Here is a 26,076-nt window from a genome sequence, read left to right as displayed (position 1 = left end):
CTCACTGGGGGAAGAGTCACTCCCAAAACCAGAAATTCTGCAACCACAAATCAATGGCATTGATGGGTACTGTGCTGTCGGCAGCAAAAATCAAACTGTAGGGTTAATGGGCAGTTACCCTAAAGGTAAAGGGGCTTCTCAATGATGACCAGGTAGTCAACACCTCAGGAAGACTAGACACAGATTTTCCACATAATCGAGGTGGCTACCAATCCAGAGAGGCGTAAAAAAATGGCCCTAACTCGGTGACTTCTCCAAGCCTTTTTCTTCCTTTAAGATTTTATTTATTTATTTGACAGAAGAAGGCACAATGAGAGAGGGAACACAAGCAGGGGGAGTGGGACAGGGAGAGAGGCTTCCCGCTGAGCAGGGAGCCCGATGCGGGGCGCCATCCCAGGAGCCTGGGATCCTGAACTGAGCTGAAGGCAGAGGCTTAACAACCGACCAGCCCAGGCCTGCCTCCTCTCAGCTTGTTAAGAAGAATGAAGAGGGAGAGAGCGGGAGAAGGAAGAAAGGAAGGAAGGAAAGGGAAAGGGAGCAGTGAGGAAGCAGGAAGGGAGAAGAGCCTGCAGGACGTGGTTCTGGTCCGAGGGCCCCGCATCCCAGTCAGGAGATGCTGCAGGCCAGGGGAGACGGCAGGTACCGGACAGAACAGGTAAGAAACCCTGCCCCTGGAGTTCCCATTCTAGCGGGAAGGAGCTGGCAGGAAGCGCAGAGGAAGTAAAATACACAGTATGTCAGGGATGAAGGCAGCGAAGGAAAACTTAGCCAGAAACGCAGATAAGGAAGAGACAACAGCTGTAGGGAAAGGGGGTGTCCGTTTTCAATAAAATGGTGGGGAAAGGTCTCTGCTGAGGTGAGTTTGGGAACAAATAGGAAAAACATGAGGAACCAAAGCACGAGAGTATCTGGGAGACAAGATTTCCCGCAAAAGGTCCTATGGGGAGTAGGGGAGGCTCCGCAAGGAGGCGGGGATGGTGCACTGCGAAACGAGGGCAAAGGGGAGCGAAACGACTATGGACGAGAGACATGTTAGAAGAGTAGAGAAAACTCTTACAAACAGCTACGGGGATGCCTGAGTGGCTCAGTCCTGGGCTCCCTCCTCAGTGGGGAGTCTGCTTCTCCCTCCCCCTTAGCTCCCCCACCCCCATTTAATGTTCTCTCTCTCTCTCAAATAAATAAAATAAAATCTTAAAGAAAGAAAGAAAGACAGAAAGAAAAGAAAAGAAACTGGGCTACAATTAGCATTTATTGCATGGAAAAGCGTGTGGGAAAAGCTGATTTGGGCAGGACAATCAGGAGTTTATATGTATCAGACATTCAAGAAGACTCATGGGTAGTCAGTTTGATAATCCGGAGATCGGGGAGAGCTCTGAGTTTGGAGACTAATGAGTAGGCAAGGAGTTGTCAAAGCAGAGAGTGGACTTAAAGCCACACGAATAAATACTTTGCATCACGGATGCAAAGAAGATAAGCAGAAAAAAATCCAAGAACTTCAACAGTAAAAATTGAAAAGATGAGAAGAAACCAGCAAAGGAACTAGAGAATGAACAGCCAGAGAAGAAAACCTGGAAAATTCCAAAGCTGAGTAGAGAAAGTGCTGCAAGGTCGACAAAAAAGGTCCGCTGTGCCAAATGCTGGCGCTGGAAGTCAAGTAAGAGGACTGAGATCTGGCAACTGGCTTTGCTTGTTTTCTTTATTGTCTTCTCTGCTGCTGTACTGTAAACACCACTAGGGCAGGAATTTTTCTCTATCTTAAGTTATTAATAATTTCTGAGGGACTAGCAGAGTGACTGGTACATAATTCATATTCAATAAATTTACATTAATAATGAATGAATTTCAGTTATGCATATAAATATAAAACTCCAAGATAAAAAAAATAGAAAACTTTTCCTGATGGTAGTGTTTGTAAACACTGTTAGATGAAGAAAAATGTACAACTTTGCTATAAAGCTTCAGACTCTAGATGACACCAACTTAAATACAAAATTCAGAGAATGTGATAGTATATATGAAAAATAACTTGTAAATAAAACAAAAATTTGCATTCCTAATTTCTGCTTTAGCATCTAGATTATTTCTTTTACCTAAACCTCATAAATTTACAAATATGGCCACTCTACATAATGTTACAGTGACACATTACAAATTACAACTCTTAATCCCAAATCAACTTCTTTCAAAAAGCAGTACTTAATTCTATTAAAAGTCATGGGAGGGGCGCCTGGGTGGCTCAGTGGGTTAAGCCTCTGCCTTGGCTCAGGTCATGATCCCAGGGTCCTGGGATCGAGTTCCGCATTGGGCTCTCTGCTCAGCAGGGAGCCTGCTTCCCTTCCTCTCTCTCTCTCTGCCCACTTGTGATCTCTGTCAAATAAATAAATAAAATCTTAAAAAAAAAAGTCACTGGAGAACTCCACTAGAATCACATTAGTCAACATTTCATAGTCTCTTCACACTCCTAAGATTAAATTTGAGACTCACACTATAATAATCATCTGAGTCAAGCCTATCTGAATGTGGTATAAAATTTCCATAGAGTTTATAGTTTTAAAATGACATAATGTTTCAACACCATAGCCACCAAAATAAAGTAACAACTGAAAAATGTTGATGGCATAGTAAGAATGCCCCAATGACATGTCATTAAAAGACATTAAGGCATAAATAGATATAGGAAGTTCCTACTTAGATTTTATATTGTCATGGACACGTAAAGCATTTCTATATCTCACCAATAATGTAAATTATAATACAGTATATTCTTATTCTCAGGTACAAATTTAGCATGCATATTTTTGTGCCAATTTTTAGGCAAAACAGTATTTGAGTTGCTCAATTAAGTGTGTTCTATTGTTTCAACAGAGCTAATGAAGAGCCATCTTATTCAGATAAATAAGTTGAGAGCAATTAGTTAGTCCCAGCTGATGACTGATTTTATAGTATTAGCTGAATATTGGGTGGGATACATGGAAACCACCAGAATTTTTCTAGGCAATTTGCCAGAGAGAATTCTTGTCAAAGAAAAACAGTACTGTGATTTCAACTTTGAACTCTGAACTGTACATTGTGTGAACCTGTCAAATACTCATCCCACAAATAACCTCATGCTCCTTGTGAAGATCTTGCCAAATGCGATGAATCTGATTTAGTGGGAAAAAAATGTTTAAGGCCAAGAAAAATATACACATTGTGTATAGAGTGTCAATAATTTTGGAAATATTAGTTCACTTCCATACATGATTTCACTTTAAAAGAATGCAGTATTGTTTCTGTTGAAATATGTTTACCATAATTAGGTCGCTTTCCTTCTAAGGAAACATTTTCTTCATGTGTTACTACAGCAGTACATTATTTTCTTAAATTAATTCATTCCACCAGTTAAAATACGATGCTACTGAGATCCAGGTTTCAGGTTCTGTCCCACCCGCCATTCCCCACTGCCACGTACACTACTTCACACTACTTGGTCATTAAAGTTAACCCTGGGACTAAGTCCCGCCCACATCACTTCAAAGAATACAGATGAGGAGAGTCCCTACCTGTTTTCAGTGTATCAAACACTTTTTATGACAAGACGTCCGATGAACAGGAATGGTCACAGAATAAAAGCAAAAACTCTGTGCATTTAAAAGCAAACTACAAATAAAAAAAGTCATTAAATGGGAGAAACTAACACAGAGCCGAGGGACAGCATCAGAATAGATGACAGAAGTAACAAGAACAGAGATCACTCGCAACAAACTTCGCAACAAACTTGCCAAAACTTCATCCCTTTAATTTGTTATGTTTTTGGGGCCAGTGGCTTCTGCAGTAGCCTGTTCTCTCACATATTAACTTTATTAAGTATCTTCTGAGAAATGTCAAGTTCAAAGTAAGAGCTATCACTTAAAAATCACCTGATGGACTTTTTTTTTTATGGTATTGATGTGGGAAACAGAGGCAGAAGAAAAGTTATTAAATTTCCTTACTACCTAGAGCCCACTGACAAGTCCCTGAAACAGGCAGCGTGACCTTCCTCTAGGGACTCAACTGCCTCCACTTAAATACTCTGCTAAGGGCAAAAGGCAATCCTAGCCTGACCGCCCCCATCCCCAACCAGGATCCTGTAAATCTACTTTAACATATAAAAATTCCTTTGGAAACTTCCTTTATCTCTAAACACTCCAAGATATGTGCTGGCAATCATCCCCAAGCTTATGGCCCACCGATACACATCTGAAGGGTCTCATGAATAAGGTTTTATTAGGCGGTAACAAATGACCTTTTCCCAACAACAACTAGCCCCTCAAGGTCCTGGAATCTCGCTTCCAAAATTCCTTACAGGCTTATGCTATCCCTGACCCCCTCTCAGCTTGCAAGTATATAACAGGCCACTCCTCAGAGCCCCGGGGCAGCAGCCCCGCAGTCCCTGGGCTTTAATAAACCACCATTTTGCACCAAAGCTATCTCAAGCTATCTCAAGAATTCTATCTTGGTCATCAGCTCTGGACCTCACCCCTACCTCACCTATATTCTAAGACTTAATCAGTATCTAATATATAGCAAATAGTAGCCATTTAATAACTATTTGTGAATATAAACAGATTGAAAAATAAATACATCAGGAAACTGATGTGATAATGAAAAATAAAGTTTAAATCTGCTATTAAATATAAACAAATAAGAAGTAGGACTTCCTCTCTCTTTCTATACAAATTCTAAGCATTACAGGTAGTTGAAATAAAAATAAAATGTGCACATCTTACACAAAATGTCATACCCGATTTTAGACCTAGGAAGGGCCATGGGGCTTAGGTTAAGAAAACTTCCTACAGGGAAGATGAACACGAAAGTTACAGATTTGTTATTATCTCTAAAACGCCTGGAAGATTGATTACATCAGTGCATGCTATCATTTCCTACATATTGGAGGCACCAATAATTACTTTTAATTTTTATCTCACAAGCTAAAATTGGTTTCAATAGGTATTAACAGACTATTATTAATTGCTGATATGCATAAAATAAAAATACATTAAAGAGGGATTAGGAAGTTAAATAAACTTGGGAGTATTAAATTATGTAGAATTCTGTGACTAAGTGCTAGATTAAACAAAGTTAACCAGGAATTTCTTTACATCACAACTTTTTAGAGTTGTTACTATATAAATATGCAAAAATAGGATAGACTATGCAGCATTTTCTTAATTTCTTTTGAACACGAAGTCTTTTCCTCAAAAATACCTGTTACCTCTTGTTGAAAATTACCTCTGGATGAGCATGGTTAAGACCTACAATTGCTTTTATTAATACTGAATTTTGTTAGAAATGAATCTACATTTTATTCCTCTAGAAAGAAAAATGATATATCTGAACAGATGCTTTAGAAAATGTCTAGAACCAAACAGACAAGTTTACACACTTCTATGTAAGAAGCATTATCTCTGAAACACCTCAAAGAATCTGGAGCGGCAAAGCAGGGTCACAGGTAATAGTGAGGCAGTTTGAGCCCACAGAGAGGGATGCTGCTGGGGATTAGGGTAGAAAATTCATCCCACATATGGTGTATTGTAACAGCCCTGAGAAATGGCACCTTTATTTACAATTCTTCCTCCTAATTCTCCTCTAATTTCCTCTACTTTTTGCAGATACTATGTGGTTTAGTAGGAACCCTGAAGCAAGGGTATAAATATTTTAAAAAAACAAATTTTTAGAATGTTATATTTGTTTTTGGAACACATTTTGTACTTTTTTGGTAAAGAATGCTAAATTTCTCACAGTTCATAATCCAAACAAAATAAGAAAGAAATTTTATGAGGAAAAAAAATGACAAGAACAAAAATATTGCCCTGATCCCCACTGAACTTGACCCGACTCCTATCCCCCAGGCTCTACCACGGACGGTAACTATTTTATGGTTCCTGATCTCAGGTGAGGGGCATTGGTATTCTCCATCTATAGCACTCAAACTGAAATTTATGTTTGATGAGCAGAAAGCAGGTTAGCTGAGTGCTAGCTACATCAGAATGAAGCAAGTTAAGAGGTAAATCAGCTAGTAGGTAACTGATGGTTGAAACAAAAATCGTAACGTTATCTGATGGATATAAATGTATGTAGAGAAGATATATAAGACAAACATACCATAAACAAAGGATAATCTCCTTTGTTTAAAAAGTAGGTTAAAAAAAAAAAAAGTAGGTAAGTTCTACATTTAATCCAAACTGGAAAAATGATTATCCCAGCTGACTGTGATAAATTGTGTATATTTGGTTAATATTGAGAGCAACCACTAAAAAGCTATGTAAAAAGACATACCCAAAAATAATACAGATAAATCAAAATGAAATTCCAAAAAATGTTCAAGAAATACATAAGAACACAGGAAAAGAATATAAGAAACAAAACCACAAACAAAACAAAAAGTAAAATAGTAGGCTTAAACCCTAACATATCAATATATGCATTATATACAAATGTCTTAAATATATCAATTAAAAGAAAACGATTGGAAGAGTGAATTAAACACCGTGGACTAACAATATGAAATCTATAATAAAGCTCTTCGACCATGACAATGTAGGCCAGCTAGAAGTAAAAGAATGGAAAAGGACTGATCACACAACATTAATCAAAAGAAAACAGTAGTGGCTATATTAGTAATAGATAAAACAGACTTCAGAGTAAAGAAATTACCAGAAACAGAGAAACATATTTTCAGTGATAAAGAATAATTTGACCAAGAAGACATAACAATTCTAAATGCACCAAACAACAGAGCTGCTAATTACAGAAACCCCAAACAACTAGAACTGAAAGGAAAAATAAGTAAATGCAAAGGTATACTTGGAGACTCCAACATTACTTTCTCAACAACTTACAAAAAAGACAGAGACGGGGCGCCTGGGTGGCTCAGTGGGTTAACCCTCTGCTTTCAGCTCAGGTCATGATCCCAGGGTCCTGGGATCGAGCCCCACATCGGGCTCCCTGCTCCACAGGAAGCCTCCTTCCCCCTCTCTCTCTTTGCCTGCCTCTCTGCGTGCTTGTGATCTCTCTCACTCTGTCAAATAAATAAACAAAACCTTTTTTTAATAAATAAAATAAAGAAAAGAAAAAATTAAAAGGAATTTATCAAAATTAAAACGCTCTGCGAAAAACAAAAAAAAAAAATGTGATAAGGAAGAAAAGACAATAATCCAGGAGAAAACATTTATAAGCTATATAGGACAAAGGATTAGTATGGAGGATATATTTTTTAAAAACTTTGAAAACTCAAGAATAAGAAAAAAGAAGTCGAATGAGAAAATGGGCAGGCACGAAGAGGCATGCTGACGAAGAGGATCCACAGGTGGCGGGTAAGTACGTGAAAAGATGTCAGCGTCATTAGCCAGGAGAAGAGCCTTAAAACCACAATGAGGTGTCACTACACACCTACAGAAAATGGCTAAAGTAAATACTAGCAACACCACGTCATGCTGTCACGGACACAGAGACTCTGGATCACTCATGCTTCCCTAGTAGGAATGTAAAATGGTACAGGCACTCTACAAAGTTTGGCACATTCTTAAAAAAAACTGGAATGCAATTACCATCTGACCCAGCAATTGCACTCCTGGGCATTTATCCCAGAGAAATAACAACTTAGATTCACAAAACAATCTAGACACCAACGTTAATAACAGCTTTATCCATAATCGCCAAAATAACCCAGATATCCTTCAATGGCTAAAAGATTAAATAAACTGTGATACGTCCATACCATGAATACCACTACACAATAAAGAGAAATGAACTTTCGATGCGTACAAAAACCTCAGTGAGACTTGAGGATTATGCTGAGTGAAAAAAATCCAATCCCGAAAGTTACATATTTTATTATCCCATTCACATAACACTCTCGAACTGACAAAATTACAGAAATGAAGAACACATTAACAGCTGCCTCCTGTCATTAAGGAGGGAGTTGTGGTGAGGAGAGGGTATGACTATAAAAGAGCATTAGGAGGGATCCCTGTGATGATGGAAATGTTCTATATCTTGACTGTATCGACGTTAATATAACGGCGATTATGCATTACAGTTTCGCTAAATGTCACCATTGAGGGAGATGAGTAAATGGCATATGAGGTCTTTGCATGATTTTTTTTACAACTCCAAGCGTAAATATCTCAGAATAGAAGTTTTAGATCAAGAACATTCACCAAAAGAACACTAAGGGTATTACCAGTCTTTATTAACAACGGAAAATTAAGAGATGCTTTTGGAAATCAATACAGGAATATTGGTTTCTTTTTTCTGTATTTTTTGTGGGGGTGGGACATTGTGAAGCCCAACATGGGGTTTGAAAACTCAGGACTCTGAGATCAAGACCTAAGTTAAGATCAAGAATCAGATGCTCAACAAACTGAGCCACCCATGTCCCCCAGGAGCCCTAGTGTCTATATTCAGCTCCGTCACTCAACTCAGTTATCTGGGTTTTAACTTTGAATTTTGTCTCAACCAACCTCTTCTGCCAAACACGCAGTCCAATTCTGTACTTATACTTATTGTATTCTACATCTTCTTCCAATAATACAATGCAGTCTGGAAAGCAAGCAAGAAATGTAGGTGGTTTTTAAGCATTTGTTAATCCTTTAACTTCTAGGTACTATTCTAAATACTTTTTAAAATCCAGTGAGCCATGAGGACAGCCCTGTCAGAACGAATACCAGCACTTTCTTACACACAGTGATGTGCTGGTACATACGTAACGAACAGTTTTGGGGGGAATGGTAGAGGATTTTGTAGTTTGCCAACTTGTGGACATTCCTGAAATGTTCCATTTCAAGCTACCAATGAACTTGGGAAAAGCTATGCACAATTGACTCTTGTGAGTATATGGTACCAAAGACCAAAAAAACGAAGATTCCTAAGATTTTGACCTTCAAGCCTTAAAACTTGTGGTGAAACTAGCAGATTTTTGTGAATTGAAATAAACATTTCTGGTATTAAATTAATTAAACAAGAAGGCACTAGACAGAGGTGATGCTAATGTCTGCATGGTCTACATAAACAAACCAAAACCTAAGCCTGTAAATGCCTTATGGTTATAAAACAGAACACTGTGGACAACCAGTCCTAAACAGCCAATTAGCCTTTAACTATAGCCAATGCAATAGTTTCCTTGCTTTGCATCTGTACCTTCTCTATGTAAGTATCTCCCTTAACTCCTTGTCTGAGGAGAGTTCTGAATGACTTCTAGTTTGGCACTGCTGGATTCAAATTGATTTTTGCTCAAGTAAACTCATAAAATTTTGCATATGCCTCAGTTTATCTTTTAACAACGGTCACTCAAAATTGGTCACATTTTGTCCAAAGTATCACACACTTAGTAGCCTGGAATGGTTAAAGGGAGGTCCATGCTAAGAATGTCTTTCCCTACAACTGATTAACAAAATATGGAAAATATGAGAAAGAAAATCAGCTTCACAGTGAATTCTACCACATTTGTAAACACCTACACCAAGGAGGCACAAATCCAGTTCTCTAAACTAAATGAAGTCCTCACATGTCCTTGGGCTTTCCAACAGGGGTCTCACATTACTGATGAATTCTGCAATAAAAAACATAACATTCTGGAGGCAGGATTAGCAGATCTGAGTGTGTAGCTGAACCATGCATTGGCCCTCCTTGAAGTGTAGGATTAAAGGACTGAAAGAAAGTCTACCTATTTGTATGAGAAGACTATGCTGCTGGATGCTAATTTTTCTGTCCCAGCCATGCAAAAGTGGCAATGCCTGTACAGTTTCTATCCAACCCACATATCTTCAGAGCTCCTATTTCATCAATGCAAAATTATGTCTAACATCACTTATATTAGTTCATAAACTCTCTCTTGCAGATTCAGATAACTGTCTCCTTCAAATGTTAACTTCCCACAGCCTGTGGGTTGCTTATTAGGTCATTTCAAATGTTAACAGATGTAGATTAAGATCATTTGCATATAGATAATATACTTTCTATGCATAAGCATTTATGCATAGCTGTGTTTTTAAAAAAGAGACAACAGGACCAAAATGGAGTCACTTGTGCTACGACTCATGTCACCAAACTGAGACCGAATACCTAATTTAATTAGTCTCGTACTCCCAGTCAATCTGGAATTTCCTGGTCAGCAGCAGTGAGGTAATCTTGGCAGATCCCTCCCATCCTCCAAAGAAAGAGGATCTTGCCCCAAACAGCTGCCTGCTACTAGGACTTCTGTGTCAGACCCCTTCCATCTACGTCTTTCATTTTCTACAGCTCTTCTAGGCAACTTTCTGTTTGCTAGATGGGCTGCTGCTGGATTTGTAAGTCACCGAATAAAGCCAGTAGGAGCTCTAAAATTTACTCAGTTAAATTTTGTTTTTTTTTAACAAATACAGACCATATAACAAAAATCACTTTTTAGATCTGTTGCAATATTTTAATACCTACTATTTCTATGATTAACAAGCATCCCAGGCTTATCTCCCTGAAAATTCTGATCTAGCAGGACTGAGGGACCCAAGAATCTACCTTAACAAGGGGCCCTCGAAGAAGAGTCTTATGAGTAGGCAAGTTTGGAAAATCCCACATTATGCTACGCTGAATCTCTAAAAATTCTGACGTATATGTAACCAAAACTGTAACATATATGTAACCTAAATTCATGCATTCTGGCTTTTAGATTCTCCTTTTCTTCCTGAGGATGAAGAACAGCAGATACTCTCATTTTCTTATATTCTCTATCTTTTGGAAAATTGTCGGAGAACTCTCTAGCCCAATATAAAGAAAATATCCACAGCCTTCCAGAAAACACAGCAAAACATAATGTAAATGTAAGGGCCTATTTAGCCAGTGATTCCATCTGGATTAAACAGTCATTTTGTTGTTTACGCAGTAAAACTTAAACTGTCCCTGCCCCCTTCCTCCCAGGGGACTTACTTAAAAACAATCCCAAAAAACCAGTCCCAGGTATCAAAGCCCAGGTGGGTCAGGCCAGGTGGAGGTATCCAATCAGGGGGGGTACATACTGTCTCCCAAGCTACCAAGGAGTATGAGCCCCACCCTTTGGGTGCCTTTTGGGTGCCAATTCTGACCAAGGTGATAGGCTAGTTTGAATGTCTACTATAGGGTAAATTGTAATTCAATTGGTCACTTATGTGTGACCTACCATAACTGTGTAGCTTTCTCTGTGTGTTACAATCTCATTGGCTCCCTGTGCATGGCCAGGCCCAACTGCATGGCCTTTGCCCCTAAAAGCTACTCTGTGAAGCAGAGAGGGGTCGCCCTCTCTGTAAGAGGTGCAGCCCCAAACATTCGGGTTGATTCTTGATGCTTGGCACGAAATAAAGCTTTGCTTGACCTTCACTTTGTATCAGTCTCGCTCCTTTAATCACAGAACCATTATTGGGGGACCTTTCGGTAATGACTACATTAAAATATATAGTAACAACAAATGGATAATAGGAATAACATCTGCTTCCCTCCCATAATTCCCTTCAAAAAGATAACTGAAGTGGGCGCCTGGATGGCTCAGTGGGTTAAGCCAGTGCCTTTGGCTCAGGTCATGATCTCAGGGTCCTGGGATCGAGCCCCACGTCAGGCTCTCTGCTCAGCAGGGAGCCGGCTTCCCTCTCTCTCTCTCTGCCTACTTGTGATCTCTCTCTCTGTCAAATAAATAAATAAATAAATAAAAAGATAACTGAAGTAATTTCTATTAAATAAGCAATAGCCTTTCAGGGGAATAAATGCAGAAACAATCAATATGTTAAATGTCAGACTAGTATTTTTAAAAAGTCAAATTTAAAAAAAACCTAAAAGCTCTAGGAATTCTGTGAAACTGTCTTTAGTAATATAATAGAGAAATAATAATTTTTCCTCTACCCCTCTAGGTTCTCGGTCGAAACCCTACTATAATAAAAGACAGAATAACAGGAGAAAAACAAGCACAAGTTTAGTATCAGGTAAACCTGCTATTTACATGGGAGAGAACCAGGAAAACAGAGTACATTCTCAAAGTGGCCCCGCCACCACCTTAAATACCATCTCCAGCTAAAGATAAAAAGGTGCCAGCAAAATACAGTAAACAAGGGTACAGTTGTTGTGCAGATTTAGGTGGGAGCCCTCTCACTGATAAGAGTTTCTAGAGGTTTAGTCAACCTCCTCTTCCTGTTACAAACAGGGAAGACACCTTACAAATGAAAGCTGCCCTCACAAGTGTGAAAGTTGTTCAAGTCCCTTACAAAAGGGTAACTTCTACTTGGCTTTCAGAGCTTTTCATCTGCTATTTCTTAAAAAACAAGCAGCTCAAGATAATTCTTATGCCAAAAGGGCAAATTCTGTTGTCCTTTAGTGGTCAATTTTATTAAATACACTGACATTATCAAAATGTTAGTATACAAAGTTGTTGACTAAATAACTCCCTTCTGTGTACTTGGACAAAAATAACCCAACTTCATCTAGAAATTTAAACGCACACACACAAGCATTTCTAGTGAGACCAACTTTCATCAAGATTGTTTACCAGATTTTCTCACTTTAACCTGTCTGCCTGCTATTTTTACACAAGACTATAATCATTCCCCAGTGTAAAATCACTCCCCAGGCCATTCAGTGGCTTAATTGGCAACACTGCCCTTTTACTCACAACTGCACAATAAAGTAAATGTTTTTAAACAGTGAATACGTAACAAGGCAACATGCGATTAAAATTCAATACATTATCTCTCTCAAATTTTATTACTGCAGGTGCAGAACACAACTGTTCAGAGGCTTGCTGAGGGCAAGGTTTCCTTTCATTGAAAACAATTCTATTTATACACCTGTGTTTACAAAGATTCTAAGTGAAAAGACCCAGGAACAGAAAACGGAACAACAAAGTACCACTAAACATTACCTTCACAGAAGCCTGAATCAGTCCTTCCCTAAGAAAAGTGTAAAGCCGATTTCAAAATGCAACAAGCAAGTCTAGCTAAGAGTCTCCATTAAAAAAGGGTGGGGAAGCCATTAAAGGAGAGAAGGAATTTACACACATCCTCACTGAAGGAACTACGAACTGGGTGAACTTTCAAGCCAGCAACAAAGCCCTCAGCTTGGACTTGGCATTCCCCCTCACCGTGGCAATGGAATCATCTGCATTCTTCATTTCTAAAGGGGCCAATTCGGTTTAACAAGCCTCAATCCCTCATTTGCATATAAACCCAACCAATCCCCACTAAATTAATTTCAATCCCTATTTGGCACAGAGGACCTAAATGAGAACTACACTCACAGTGGTTCATCTTAGTAACTCTGGCCCCTCTCTGCCTTCCTCAGACACATCTGGGTTTCCACCTGAGTCTGTCTCGTGAATTGCAAATCTCACTGCCCCCCAAAATGCCTCCTTCCTTAAATTTTCAGTGATTCCTTTCTTGACTGATAAAAGGAAGGGGTGAGAATAATCCTTGATTTAGCAAAGCTATCCCCAGAATTACACATGTTCTCAGAAATTTATATGGACTACCGAATGTGTTAGATTAGATGAGGAAAATATATTTTATCATTCCCCCTATGGAGAAATAGTACCAGGAGAAAGAGCTAAGAATTTGCTCTGTGTCATTTCTTATAAACCTACCCTTTCAATTCAAACAGGTAATGTATTATCTGTTATTCATTCAACAAATATCTGTTGAGTGCCTACTAGATGTGCTGAGTATACAATGTGAAAAATGTGAGAAATTCTGGGCCTGGCCTTCCGAAAGATAAAAAATAAATGACTAATAAAAAGGAATACTAAGTAGAGCTTACGATGCAGTCGTAGCAGAGGGCACACCGTATACAGGCTGTCCAGAGTAACACAAAGCGCTCTAAGAATTCAAAGCTGAGGAGGAGAGGTACACAGATGCTGTGAAGACGTGTAGAGTAGCTTCCTTATTCCTGACTCAACGCTGTGTCAGCGGACTTGTTTAAATCTTTTTTTAATTTAGAAATTTAACACCCAGGGGGAAGAGTAGTATATTAAGTCCCAAGCACCTCACTCAACTTCCACAATATTCAAAGTTTTCTGTCAATCATTTTATCTACCATTTCCCATTCTTCCCCACCCCTCAAGTATTTTGAAGGGAATCCCACACATATTATAATTTCATACTTATGTGGAATAGATACAGGCATAGAACATATGTGGACCAATACACATATAATACTATTATCACCCATAAAAATTTATAAAACTGACATTCTCAAAATAATTTTTTTAAAAGATTTTATTTATTTATTTGACAGGCTGAGATCACAAGTAGGCAGCGAGGCAGGCAGAGAGAGAGAGGAAGGGAAGCAGGCTCCCTGCTGAGCAGAGAGCCCGATGCAGGGCTCGATCCCAGGACCCTGAGACCATGACTCGAGCCGAAGGCAGAGGCTTAACCCACTGAGCCACCCAGGCGCCCCAACATTCTTAAAATAATTTAAAATAAAATTCTTTTTACAATCCTATCTTCTTGTAAATTACTTTTGGCTACTTAATGTCATATTCTATATGGACTTCATTATGGAATTTAATTTACTTTCCAGGTTCTCAAAACCTTTTCAATCTTCATGCAACTTTAAGTGTTGACACAAGGGTGTCCCAGATCTGGCAGAGATTTCCAAGTGGTTTAATTTTGATTAGCTCCACACAGGGAAAGAAAAGTCATTCCTCTTTAGTTGTCCGTGTTGCCCATGTCCATTCCCAGTGTCTCAAGTGGCCTGTAAGTATGTGTTCACCCCACTGAAAGAGGTACTGTCCCCCACGATAGATGGTGCTGTACAATCTCCAGGACCAGATGACATCACCATACCTTCTAGACATTCCCTGGACAAAGTGCTGGTTCTGGCTGGGCTGGCCCCGGAGTACACAGCACCCCATCACATAAACTATTTCACTAAATAATGTATTAAAAAATTCATGAGCCTACAGGATATCTAGCGATTGATGACAATTTAGTTTAAGGGGCAAAAAAGATATATTTTAAGTTTTTGTTTTTGTTTTGACCAATTAGTGCATGACAATTCCTCCTAAGTCTAGGAATCATCTCTTCTTGAACAGATCTAGGAATTACCTCTTCATGTTCTTTGTTATCACGTATGCTATTCTTGATTAAATTCCTTTCCCCTTCCCCTTCAGCAAGGAAAAGGTGGTAATAGTATTATTACACCTAATACCATGGCTCTTCAGAAGTGGTTTGTATTAGAACAACACGGATCTTGTCTCTGCATTTCTCCAACACCAGTTCTTTCATGCTGATTACATCATTCCCAAAGAAACTCCTCGTCCTTGGCGCTACCATGAATGCCGCCACCCACTGAACCTCAAAAGCTGTGCTTTACTGATGATAACCACAAGAACAACTCTTACCCAGAGCATGCAGGGAAGTGTGGATGATAATTCCTTTTCTGATGTTATATTGACCTTTGGAATTTTGTAACACAGAAGAAACTCTTTACACTATAATCCGTGCATTGCTAGAATGTGGTCACCAAGGTTAGGACAAGAGCCATTGGAAGAGAAGAGAGTCCTACTGGAGCAGGAAATGTCCCTCTCTCTTCCGAAATGCCGTAAGACTGATCAGAAGACCATGCACCCACATAGGTCAGAGACAAGGGAGGGTATCAATCAGGAGAAACCACTGATCCTGAGAAAAATAATTTCTAAAGTCCACAGAGGGCATGGGCGTGGCCACTCCAGAGAACTGTCTTCAGAGGGGCTGTGGACATCCTGGATGTGAGCTGTAGATAGGGGAGCAGTCACCTGATGCTAGGGGTGCTGCCCGGGCACAGCAACACAGCTGGAACACACTAACAGGAAATGGCCTGCACAAGCTGTTCAAACCCAAGAGTCAGTCAGTCTCCCATAGGCCTAAATTCATTCATTGTCCTACCTGGGTGTTACCCATAATCTATGTGGAAGCACCTATATGGCACCCATCAAAGAAAGAAATACTGCACCATCAGAAGAGGGATCTGCTCACCAGATGGCCTCCTGGAACTCCAGCCCAACCACAAGCTAAGACCGATCCCCAAAGTACAAATCCCAGAGTTCCAGGACATCTGATTGGCTTCATGTGTAAGGCAGAGGGTCAGGGAGCTCCCCCCAGGGGGAGAAACAGGGACTGTTTCTCAACAAAAGAACTCACTAACCACTGTTCCAGAACCTACCACTGATCTTAGTAGATCCCAAGAACCAGAGGGGGACTTTGAATATTTAAGGAGAGGGTTTACGGCAACCAACATTTAGCTGGGCATCCTTTACTTTTATTTGCTAAATTTGATAACCCCAGCGATCAGGTCTTCCTCATTTCAGGCCCTAATAGTCCCTTTAGTATGCCATGGTTTGTCCATGACTAATTCTGAATAACTCTTTGGGTCATCTAGAATCCTTTTTTTTTTTTTGATGTCTGCATGCTTTTAATAGAATTTGATCCTGACGCTCTGAGATCCTGCGAACTGTAATCCTGTTTTTTTAAATTTTCAGGGTTCTTTTACTCCTTCTCATTAATTTATTCAGCAAGTATTTGCTGAGAACTTATTCTTGCCTGGCACTGGGATCTCTTCTTTTTCTAATGTTTTCTGGCTTATTTTCTTTTACCCCCCCCACCCCTTTTTATTGAAATGTAACTGACACAAAGCACTGTATAAATTTAAGGTATACCGTATAATGGCTTGACCTTCATATACCATGAAACGATTACCACAGTAAGATTAACCGACACCTATCATCTCATACAGATGCAAAGAAAGAGGGGGACAAGTTTTTTTCCTTGTGATGAGAACTCCTGGCTCCATAGCTCAGGGGTTAGAGCACTGGTCTTGTGATGAGAACTCCTGGGATTTATTCTCCTAACAACTGTCAAGTATACTGTACAGCAAGCAGTGTTACTACAGTGACCGTGCTGTACGCTATACCCTAGTACCTTCTTATCTTATAACTGTACATTTCCACCTTCTGATCATCGTCCTCCAATTCTTCGTCCCCTAAGCCCCTGCCTCAGGTAACCACTAATCTGATCTCATTTTTAATTAGCTTAGGTCTTTTTTCTTTCTTTCCTTTTCTTTCGATTTCACAGATAAGATCATGCAGTATTTGTTTCTGTCTCACTCATTTCACCTAACAAGGTACCCTTGAGATCCATGTATACTGTTGTAAATGGCAGGATTTCCTTCTTTTTTGGGGGGGGGGTGCTGAATGGCAGATTTCCTTCTTTTTTTGGGGGGGTGCTGAATGAACTCCACTGTTGTTTGCACATAGGTGTGCACGTGTGTGTGTGTATGTATAGTGCATATAGACCACTTTTCTTCATCTACTTATCTGCTGATGGACACTAAGGTTGTTTCCATGTCTTGCCTCCTATAAATAATGCTGCTGTAAACATGGGAGTACAGATTTCTCTTCAACATAGTCTTCATTTCTTTGGGATATATTCTTTTTTTTTTTTTTTAATTTTTTATTTTTTATAAACATATGTTTTTATCCCCAGGGGTACAGGTCTGTGAATCACCAGGTTTACACACTTCACAGCACTCACCAAAGCACATACCCTCCCCAGTGTCCATAATCCCACCCCCTTCTCCCAAACCCCCTCCCCCCAGCAACCCTCAGTTTGTTTTGTGAGATTAAGAGTCACTTATGGTTTGTCTCCCTCCCAATCCCATCTTGTTTCATTTCTTCTTCTCCTACCCACTTAAGCCCCCATGTTGCATCACCACTTCCTCATATCAGGGAGATCATATGATAGTTGTCTTTCTCTGCTTGACTTATTTCGCTAAGCATGATACGCTCTAGTTCCATCCATGTTGTCGCAAATGGCAAGATTTCATTTCTTTTGATGGCTGCATAGTATTCCATTGTGTATATATACCACATCTTCTTGATCCATTCATCTGTTGATGGACATCTAGGTTCTCAAAAAAGTGAAAAAACAAAAAACTACCATATGATCCAGCAATGCTATAAGAATATATTGGGATATATTCTTATAGCATTGCTGGATCATATGGTAGTTTTTTGTTTTTTCACTTTTTTGAGGAACTACCACATTGTTGTTGTCATCCATTTTGGTTGTACCATTTTACATCCCACTAACAACACAGAAGGGCTCCTTTCTTTCCATGTCCTTGTCAGCGTTCATTATCTCTTGTCTTGTTGATGATAGGCATTCTAACAGACAGGACGGGGTATCCCATTGTGGTTTTGATCTGCCTTTCCCTTATTAGTGAGGTTGAGCACCTTTTCATGTACCAGCTGGCCATTTGACTACCTTCTCTGGAAAAATGCCTATTCAGGTACTTTGTCCATTTTTCTTAAAGTAAGCTTGACATCCAACCTGGAGCTTGAATTCACAACCCCAATATCAAGACTCGCATGCTTTAACCAACTGAGGCAGCCAGACACCCTCCGCCTATTTTTAACTGGATTATTTGTGGGGGTTCTTTTTGCTACTGACTTGTATGAGTTCCTTACACCTCTTGCATATTAACCCCTTATGAGATATATATGATTTGCAAATATTTTTCCCATCCTGTAGGTTGTCCTTTCTGTTTTGTTGATTATTTCCATTGCTACGTGGAAATGTTTTTGTTTAATGTAGTCTCACTTGTTTTTTATTTTGTTACATGTGTTTTATTTACCATATCGTTGCCAAGATCCATATCAAGAAGCTTTTTAAATTCCGATGTCTTCTTCTAGGAATCTTGTGGTTTCTGGTCTTACACTTATATCTTTAATCCATTTTAAGTTCATTTTTGTGTGCGGTGTAAGATAGGAGTGGAGTTTTGTCCTTTTACATGTGAATATCCAATTTTCCCAGAATCAATTATGGAAGAGACTGTCTTTTCTCCATTGAGTATCCTTGGCTTCCTGGTCAAATACTAGTGGGACGTTTAGAATGCTTCCTAAAATATTGTTTTCAAGAAAGGTATGTAGGTAAGAAGGCTTTCTAAACTTTGGCATATGTGCTTGTGTACATTGTTCTTTATATATATATGGCAGTTTGGGTTTCACAGAAATGACTCTGAGGCCTATCTTAGATACACCCTAATGGAGAGAACATGCTTTTCCGCCTGGATACTTCTACTGTTCACGCATGCCAGAAATGTATTGATCATCTACAAATTCTTTATTCTATTTAATTATTTACAGGGTCATGGCAGAGTATTTGGGCCCTGGAAACTGTGTCTTACTCATTACTGAACCCATGGGGCACAGTCCTGGCACAGGACACTTACTCAGTAAAAAGTGGTTAAATAAATAAATGAATTAGTCAACTCCACTTAAAGAAAAAATAACACAATGAAGAAAAGCAGAAAGTTGAAGAAGTGCAAGACCCTGCAAGTCTCTTTTGTAAGGAACTCAGGATCTCTATGCGAATGTCCCAGAAGACATACTTGGAAATGCAACTCCCTGCCATGGTGTGAAGGGCTAAACTGATGTTTTGTTTTGTTTTGAATATGGGTAGCACTGGAAAAGGCAGTACTTTTAGATTCGTAAGGGAAATTATTTATTTCTTAAACTAAAGAGACCTGTTTCCCATCAGGTATATTATGCTAACAACTTTACAGGACCCTGAGTGATGGTGCATAGTTACAAGTACACATTCAGTGGAATGAGTGTCATTCCAGAGTCACTGCATTCTCTGTCTCCTCAAGTCTTGGCCAAGTTTAAGGAAGGCAGCATTCTTTTTTCGTTCTCTTAGTATTTAGGGAACAAACTGCATGCTCTTCCATAATTGCACACCAGCCCCTGGGACTACTGACTTAACGTTTTTGTATTTTTATCTCATTAAGATAAGGGAGAAAATCGGGGAGCCTGAGTGGCTTAGTTGTTAAGTATCTGCCGCCTTCCACTCAGGTCATGATCCCAAGGTCCTGGGATCAAGCCCTGCACTGGGCTCCCTGCTTGGTAGGAAGCCTGCTTCTCCTTCTCCCATTCCCTCTGCTTGTGTTCTCTCTCTCACTGTGTCGCTCTCTTGTCAAATAAATAAATAAAATCTTAAAAAAAAAAAAAAAGATGGGAAAAGAAAATAAGATGGGAAAAAAAAACTTTGACATTCACTTCTCTAAGTTCTACTATTGAATGGTCTCTTAGGAAACTATTCTAAATGACTATTTCTAAGGCATGGAGCTTTGCTGAAAATCATAATCTCTAAAATTAATTTACATGTAGAATTTAGTTTCCAAAAACCCTTCTATATATGGGGACATTCTTTGAAATGCTGGGATAAAGTAGAAATATGAGAAGAGTGGATTTGTTGTTGTTTTGCATTGTTTTTGTGTAAAAGATGCTTTCAATAATTAGATAAAAACTACTCATTTACCCACAGCAAGATGTGTATATAGTATCATGGACTTCCCAGACCTTCTAAACTTCATTCATAGAGTCCCCTTTCCAAGGCATTTCGGGCATCCAGGCTCAAAACCTGATTGGGTCTACATTAAATTGTCTTCTATTGCCCCCCTCCAACCACTTATCTTTCTTACAGGAACATCTTAAGTAAGGGGAAGACAAGACAGAGAGAAATAAAAATTCAGGGGACCATAAATAATCAGTAAGTACTAAGTTAGAAAGCTGCTGGACCAAGACTACAAAATGTCATAAAGTAGATCTATTGGTTCCTAATTTCTCAACATAGAAATCAGTTTGAATTTAAACTGGTTTAAAATCTAATTTTAGTTATTTGTTCCACAAATGCTTACATGAATCTAAAACGCACCAGGCTGGGATTATGGGGAAAGCAAAAGGACCAACACACAGTCTACATCCTCAGGGAGACTCTAATCTAATAGAAGCTCTAAAAGCCTGACATAAGTAATGGTAATGAAAATGGAATGTGACTGGTCATGTGAAAAATACAGATCACACAACACGTCATAAAATCTCAGAAGAAAAAGAAAATAGGGCTATCGTGGGATCTCCAAGAAAGATTTCATGAAATGCTCCAGCTGGGCTTTGAATGACAGATAGGATTACATATGAGGAGGAGAGAACAAAACAGTGCCTGGCACAAAGAAGGCCCCAACACACAGTGATCCAACAATGAACCAACAAAGGAATATGCAAAAAGCAGGGCAGTCCAAGGCCTGCATGAAGACACCAGGAGCAGTTTATTTTGGTGAAAGTAAATATGAAGGGGAGTTGGAGAGGAATTAGATAGAAAAACACACTGGAGCAATGAGTGAGAGCAAGTTATTAAAGGATTTTGAGCTAGAAAGAAACAAAAATAGAGCTGCATTTTGGGAAGAGAACAGAACGTGAAATTTAAGGGCCCAGCCGTGGAATTGTGGGGCATGTCATAAGCACCCCGACAAAACCTCCCTACATTAAAATGTATCACTAGAAACACCCTCAACATGATGGAACACGAAGTAGGATTGGATTCCAAATCGTCACGGAATTGTGAATCTACTTCTTCTGTAATGCTAAAAATGACTGATTCTTATCAAAAATAAATAAAATAGAGGCACCTGGGTGGCTCAATCATTAAGCATTTGTCTTCAGCTCGAGTCATGATCCTAGGGTCCTGGAATCAAGCCCTGCATCGGGCTCCCTGCTTGGTAGGAAGCCTGCTTTTTCTCCCCCCCCCTCCCCGCTTGTGTTCCCCCTATCACTGTGTCTCCCTCTATCAAATAATTTTTTTAAAAAACTAAATTATATATGTACAAGTGTATAAATAAAATACACTGAGCACCTTCTCAAGGAAAGAGCCATCACTAAAATATCAGAGCATTTATCCTTGAACTCACATACAAAATGGGATTATTTTACTGCTGGTGAACTGTTGTGATAGAACTCTTGCCCCAGTGTCAATGTTATGGGCCTTCTTCTGAATGTCAACATTATGGGCCTTTACCAAATCCCCAGACTTCAACATCTACACATGGGAGCTCATTATAAATTATTTTTGAAGTCAATAATTATAAAACAATGATGCAATTTATAAAATATCTTTATACATATTATATGGTTTGCTCATTATGATAGCATCTTTTGAGAACTCTCATTTTATTCAAAACAATAGTTGGTGGGATGAAGTTGATGTAAAGACCCTGAAATGTTACAAAGAAAGTTGCTATATTTCTTTTATTTCTGATGGGCAAAAATGTATAGTTTCACAATTCCAAACAAATAAGTATCCCTGCCATTTACACATATGGTGAGATTCTATATTATCTCTGTCTACTTTTAACACATTTCAGCCAAATGAACTAAATTATAAACTTTCAAGGAAAGAACAGTAGGTCCTTTGTCAAAACAAAACCTCACAAAAATAAAAGAATGTGAAAATAAAAATAACAAAATATGCATGAACTAAATTACAATCAGAACACAAAGCCTTAACAAATTTGTGATGTAACAAACAAAACCAAAATTTTAAATGACAAATTCAAATAGGCCATTATAAAGACATCCCATAATCAGGATTCTTCTAATAGAACTTTTTAATAACACTGGGCTGTCAGGCTTCCTAAAATATGGGTATCAACTGATTTTCTAGCATTTATACTAATGACAATATGTACTTGCTTTCAGCAATTTTTTGAGAAAAGAATGTTTTTGGAAAACCACTAGAGAGAGAATGAAACAGGCCACAGACTGGGAGAAAATATTTACAAAAGACACATCTGATAAAGGACTGTTTTCGAAAACAGACACACAACTCTTAAAACGAAATGCAAGAAAACAAATGGCCTGATTTGCAAAATGAGCCACAGACCTTAACAGATATCCCACTAAAAAAGACATGCAGATGGAAAATAAACATATGAAAAGATGTTCCATATCATATGTCATCAGGGAAATCCATGTTAAAACAACAGTGAGAGACCACTCTACACCTATGAGAATGGCCCAACCCCAAACACTGACAGCACTGAATGCTGATGAGGATGTGGAGCCACAGGAACTCATTCACTGCGGGTGGTAATGCAAAACGGCACAGCTACTCTGAAATCGAGTTTGGCAGTTTTTTACAAAACCTAACATATCCTTACCATATGATCCAGCAGCTGTACTCCTTGTTATTTACACAAAGGAGCTGAAAACTTAGGTCCACAGACAAAAAGAAAAACATGCACATGGATATTTATACCAGTTTTATTCATAATTGTCAAAATTTCAAAGCAACTAACCTGTCCTTTAGTAGATGAGTGAATCGACAGACAGACAATGGAATGAAAGGACGCGCAGGAAACGTAAATGCATACTACAGAGCGAAAGAAGCCAATCTGAAAAGACTGGACGACTATAATGATGTGATGTTCTGTACGTGGCAAAACTACAGACACGGTAAAAAGATCGGTGGTGGCCAGGTGTTTAGGAGAGAAGAATGAATAGGCAGAACAGAAAGAATTTCAGCATCATACTCTGTGTGATACTATAATGATGGACACACATCATTACATTTTTGTCCAAACCCACAGGCTGTGCAACATCAGAATTGAACCATAATGTAAACTACAAGTTTGGGGTGATTATGACATGTCAGTGTAGGTTTATCAATTGTCCATTTCTTGTACATTGTCCAATTACCGGCATATAATTTTTCAAAATATTCTCTTATACTCTTTTGTGTTTTGTGCTTATGAGCTGCTACTTCTCCTTTATTTCTGATTTTATTGGGTCCTCTCTTTTTCTCAGGATGAGTCTGGCTGAAAGTTTATTAATTTTAGCTTTTCAAAGAATAGCTCCTGATTTCATTGATTGGTTCCTTAGGTTTTTGGGGTTTTTTAGTCCCCATTTATTTCTGCTCTAATCTTAATTATTTCCTTTCTTCTACTGGCTTTGGTCTTTGTTCTTTTTTTAGCTCCTTTAGATACAAGGTGAAATTGTTTGAAAATTTTTTTTTATTTCTTGAGGTAGATCTGTATTACTATAATCTTCCCCCATGGAACATCCTTTGCTGCATTCAGAGACTTTGTACTGCTATGTTTGTTTGTTTGTCCATTTGTCTCTTTGCATTTGTTTTTCTCTATAATTTCTCAATTTACCCATTCATTGTTTAGTAGCATGTTATTTAGACTCCATGCATTTGTGTTCTTTCCAAATTTTATTTTGTGATTGATTTCTACTTTCATATTCTTGGGGTCAAAAAAAAGAGATGTATGATATGATTTTAGTCTTTTTTAATTTGTTGAGACTTGTTTTGTGACCTAAGATGTGATCTCTTCTGGAGTATGTTCCACGTGTACTTGAAAATAATGTGTATGCTGCTGTTTGGGCATAGAATGTTCTGAATCTATTGGTTAGGTCCATCTGGTCTAATGTATCATTCAAAGCCACTGTTTCCTTATTGATTTTCTGTCTCAATGACCCATCCATTGATATCAGTGGGGTGTTAAAGCTCCCAACTATTATTGTATTCTTGTCAGTTTCTTTCTTTATGTGCTCCCATGGTGGGTGCATAAATATTTACAATTGCTGTATCCTTTTGTTGGACGGTTACCTTTATCGATATGTAGTATCCCTCTTAGTCTCTTGTTAAATTCTTTGTTTTAAAGTCTATTTGTTAAAAAAAAAATAAAAAATAAAAAAATAAAGTCTATTTGTTCTGATATAAGTATCATTACTCCCTCTTTCTTTTTGCTTCCATTTGCATGGTAAATGTTTTTTCATCCCTTCATTTTCCATCCACTTGTGTCTTTAGGTCTGAAGTGAGTCTCTTTAGGCAGCATATGGATGAGTCTTATTTGTTACCCATTCAGTCACCCTATTTCTTTTGACGGGAGCATTTAAAGTAATTTTTGATAAATACAGACTTACTGCATTTCTGTTACTTGTTTTAGGGTTATTTTTGCAGTTCTTCTCTGTTCCTTTCTTCTCTTGCTCTCTTCCCTTATAGTTTATTTTTAAAGGCTTATTTATTTATTTGAAAGAGAGTGCAGTATGCAAGCAGAAGATGGGCAGGGGAAGAGGGACAGAATCCTCAAGCAGATTCCCTGCTGACCATGGAAGGAAGCCTCCATCTCAGAACCCTGAGATCATGACCTGCGCTGAAACCAAGAGTCAGATGTTTAACCGACCGACCCACCCAGGCACTCTCCCCTACTTTCTCCTTGGTAAGATTTAATTTATTTTACAGAGAGAAAGAGCAAGCACCCCTTAAGTTTGACAGCTTTCTTTGGTGTTATGCTTGGATTCCCTTTTCTTTACTTTTTTGTATATCTATTACAGATTTTTAATTTGTGTTTATAATTAAATTCATATATATCATCTTATGTGAATAACTGTCTACATAAAGTTGATGGTCGCTTAAGTTTGAACCCATTCTAAAAGCTTTTACCCCACACGCATTTTATGTATATGATGTCATACTTCACACCCATTTATTTTGTGAATCCCTTAACTGATTTTTATAGGTATAATTGTGATTTTACTGCTTTTGTGCTTTAACTTCCACATTGGTATTATAAGTGATTAATTTACTATTTTTATTATATGTTTGCATTTACCTGTGAAATTGTTTCCTTTCCTAATTTTATTACTACTAATTATGGCCTTTTCTTTCCACTCAAAGAATTCCCTTTAATGTTTCTTGTACGAGTGGTTGATGAACTCCTTTAACTTATGTTTGTTGGGAAACTCGTAATCTCACCAACTCTGAATAATAACCTTATGAAGTAGAGCATTTCTGGTTGCAGGCTTTTTTTTTTTCCAGTACTTTGAATATATCATAACATCCCATTCTATCCTGCAGTTTCTGATAAAAAATCAGCTGATAGCCTTTTGGGGTCTCCCTTGTATATAACTGTTTTCTTTTCTCTTGCTGCTTTTAACATTCTCTCTTCACCGTGACTTTTTCCCACTTTAATTGCCCTGTGTCTTGGTGTGGACCTTCTGGAGGCTCTCAGTGTTTCCTGGATCTGGATGTTTATTTCCTTCCCTAGATTAGGGAACTTTATAGCTACGACTTCTTCAAATAAATTTTCTGCTCCCTTCTTTCTCTCTTCTCCTCCTGAGAAGCTTATAATGTGAATATTTTTATGCTTGATGATATCACTGAGCTAACCCATTCTAATTTTTTTATTATCCTTTTTTCTTTTTCTCGTTTAGTTTGATTGCTTTCCATTGCCCTATCTTCCAGGTCACTG

The 26,076-nt window shown here is 38.5% G+C and overlaps 1 protein-coding gene and 1 long non-coding RNA gene across 3 annotated transcripts in view; both read right to left on the bottom strand.

Moving 5' to 3' along the window:
* The window catches only part of CFAP299 (cilia and flagella associated protein 299), a 615,785-nt gene that overhangs the window by 517,483 nt on the left and 72,226 nt on the right, over positions 1–26,076 (bottom strand). The gene's annotated exons all lie outside the window — the stretch shown is intronic.
* Positions 16,374–17,175, bottom strand: LOC116585260. The gene is made up of 2 exons (XR_004283522.1): positions 16,817–17,175; positions 16,374–16,769 (listed from the first exon to the last, which is right to left on the bottom strand). It is a non-coding gene; the product is annotated as an uncharacterized LOC116585260 (long non-coding RNA).

Source organism: Mustela erminea, chromosome 2 (genome assembly GCF_009829155.1).
Source record: "Mustela erminea isolate mMusErm1 chromosome 2, mMusErm1.Pri, whole genome shotgun sequence".
Taxonomy (NCBI): domain Eukaryota; kingdom Metazoa; phylum Chordata; class Mammalia; order Carnivora; family Mustelidae; genus Mustela; species Mustela erminea.
The sequence above is the reverse complement of the archived record's forward strand: the minus strand, read 5'-3'. Positions and strand labels throughout refer to the sequence as shown.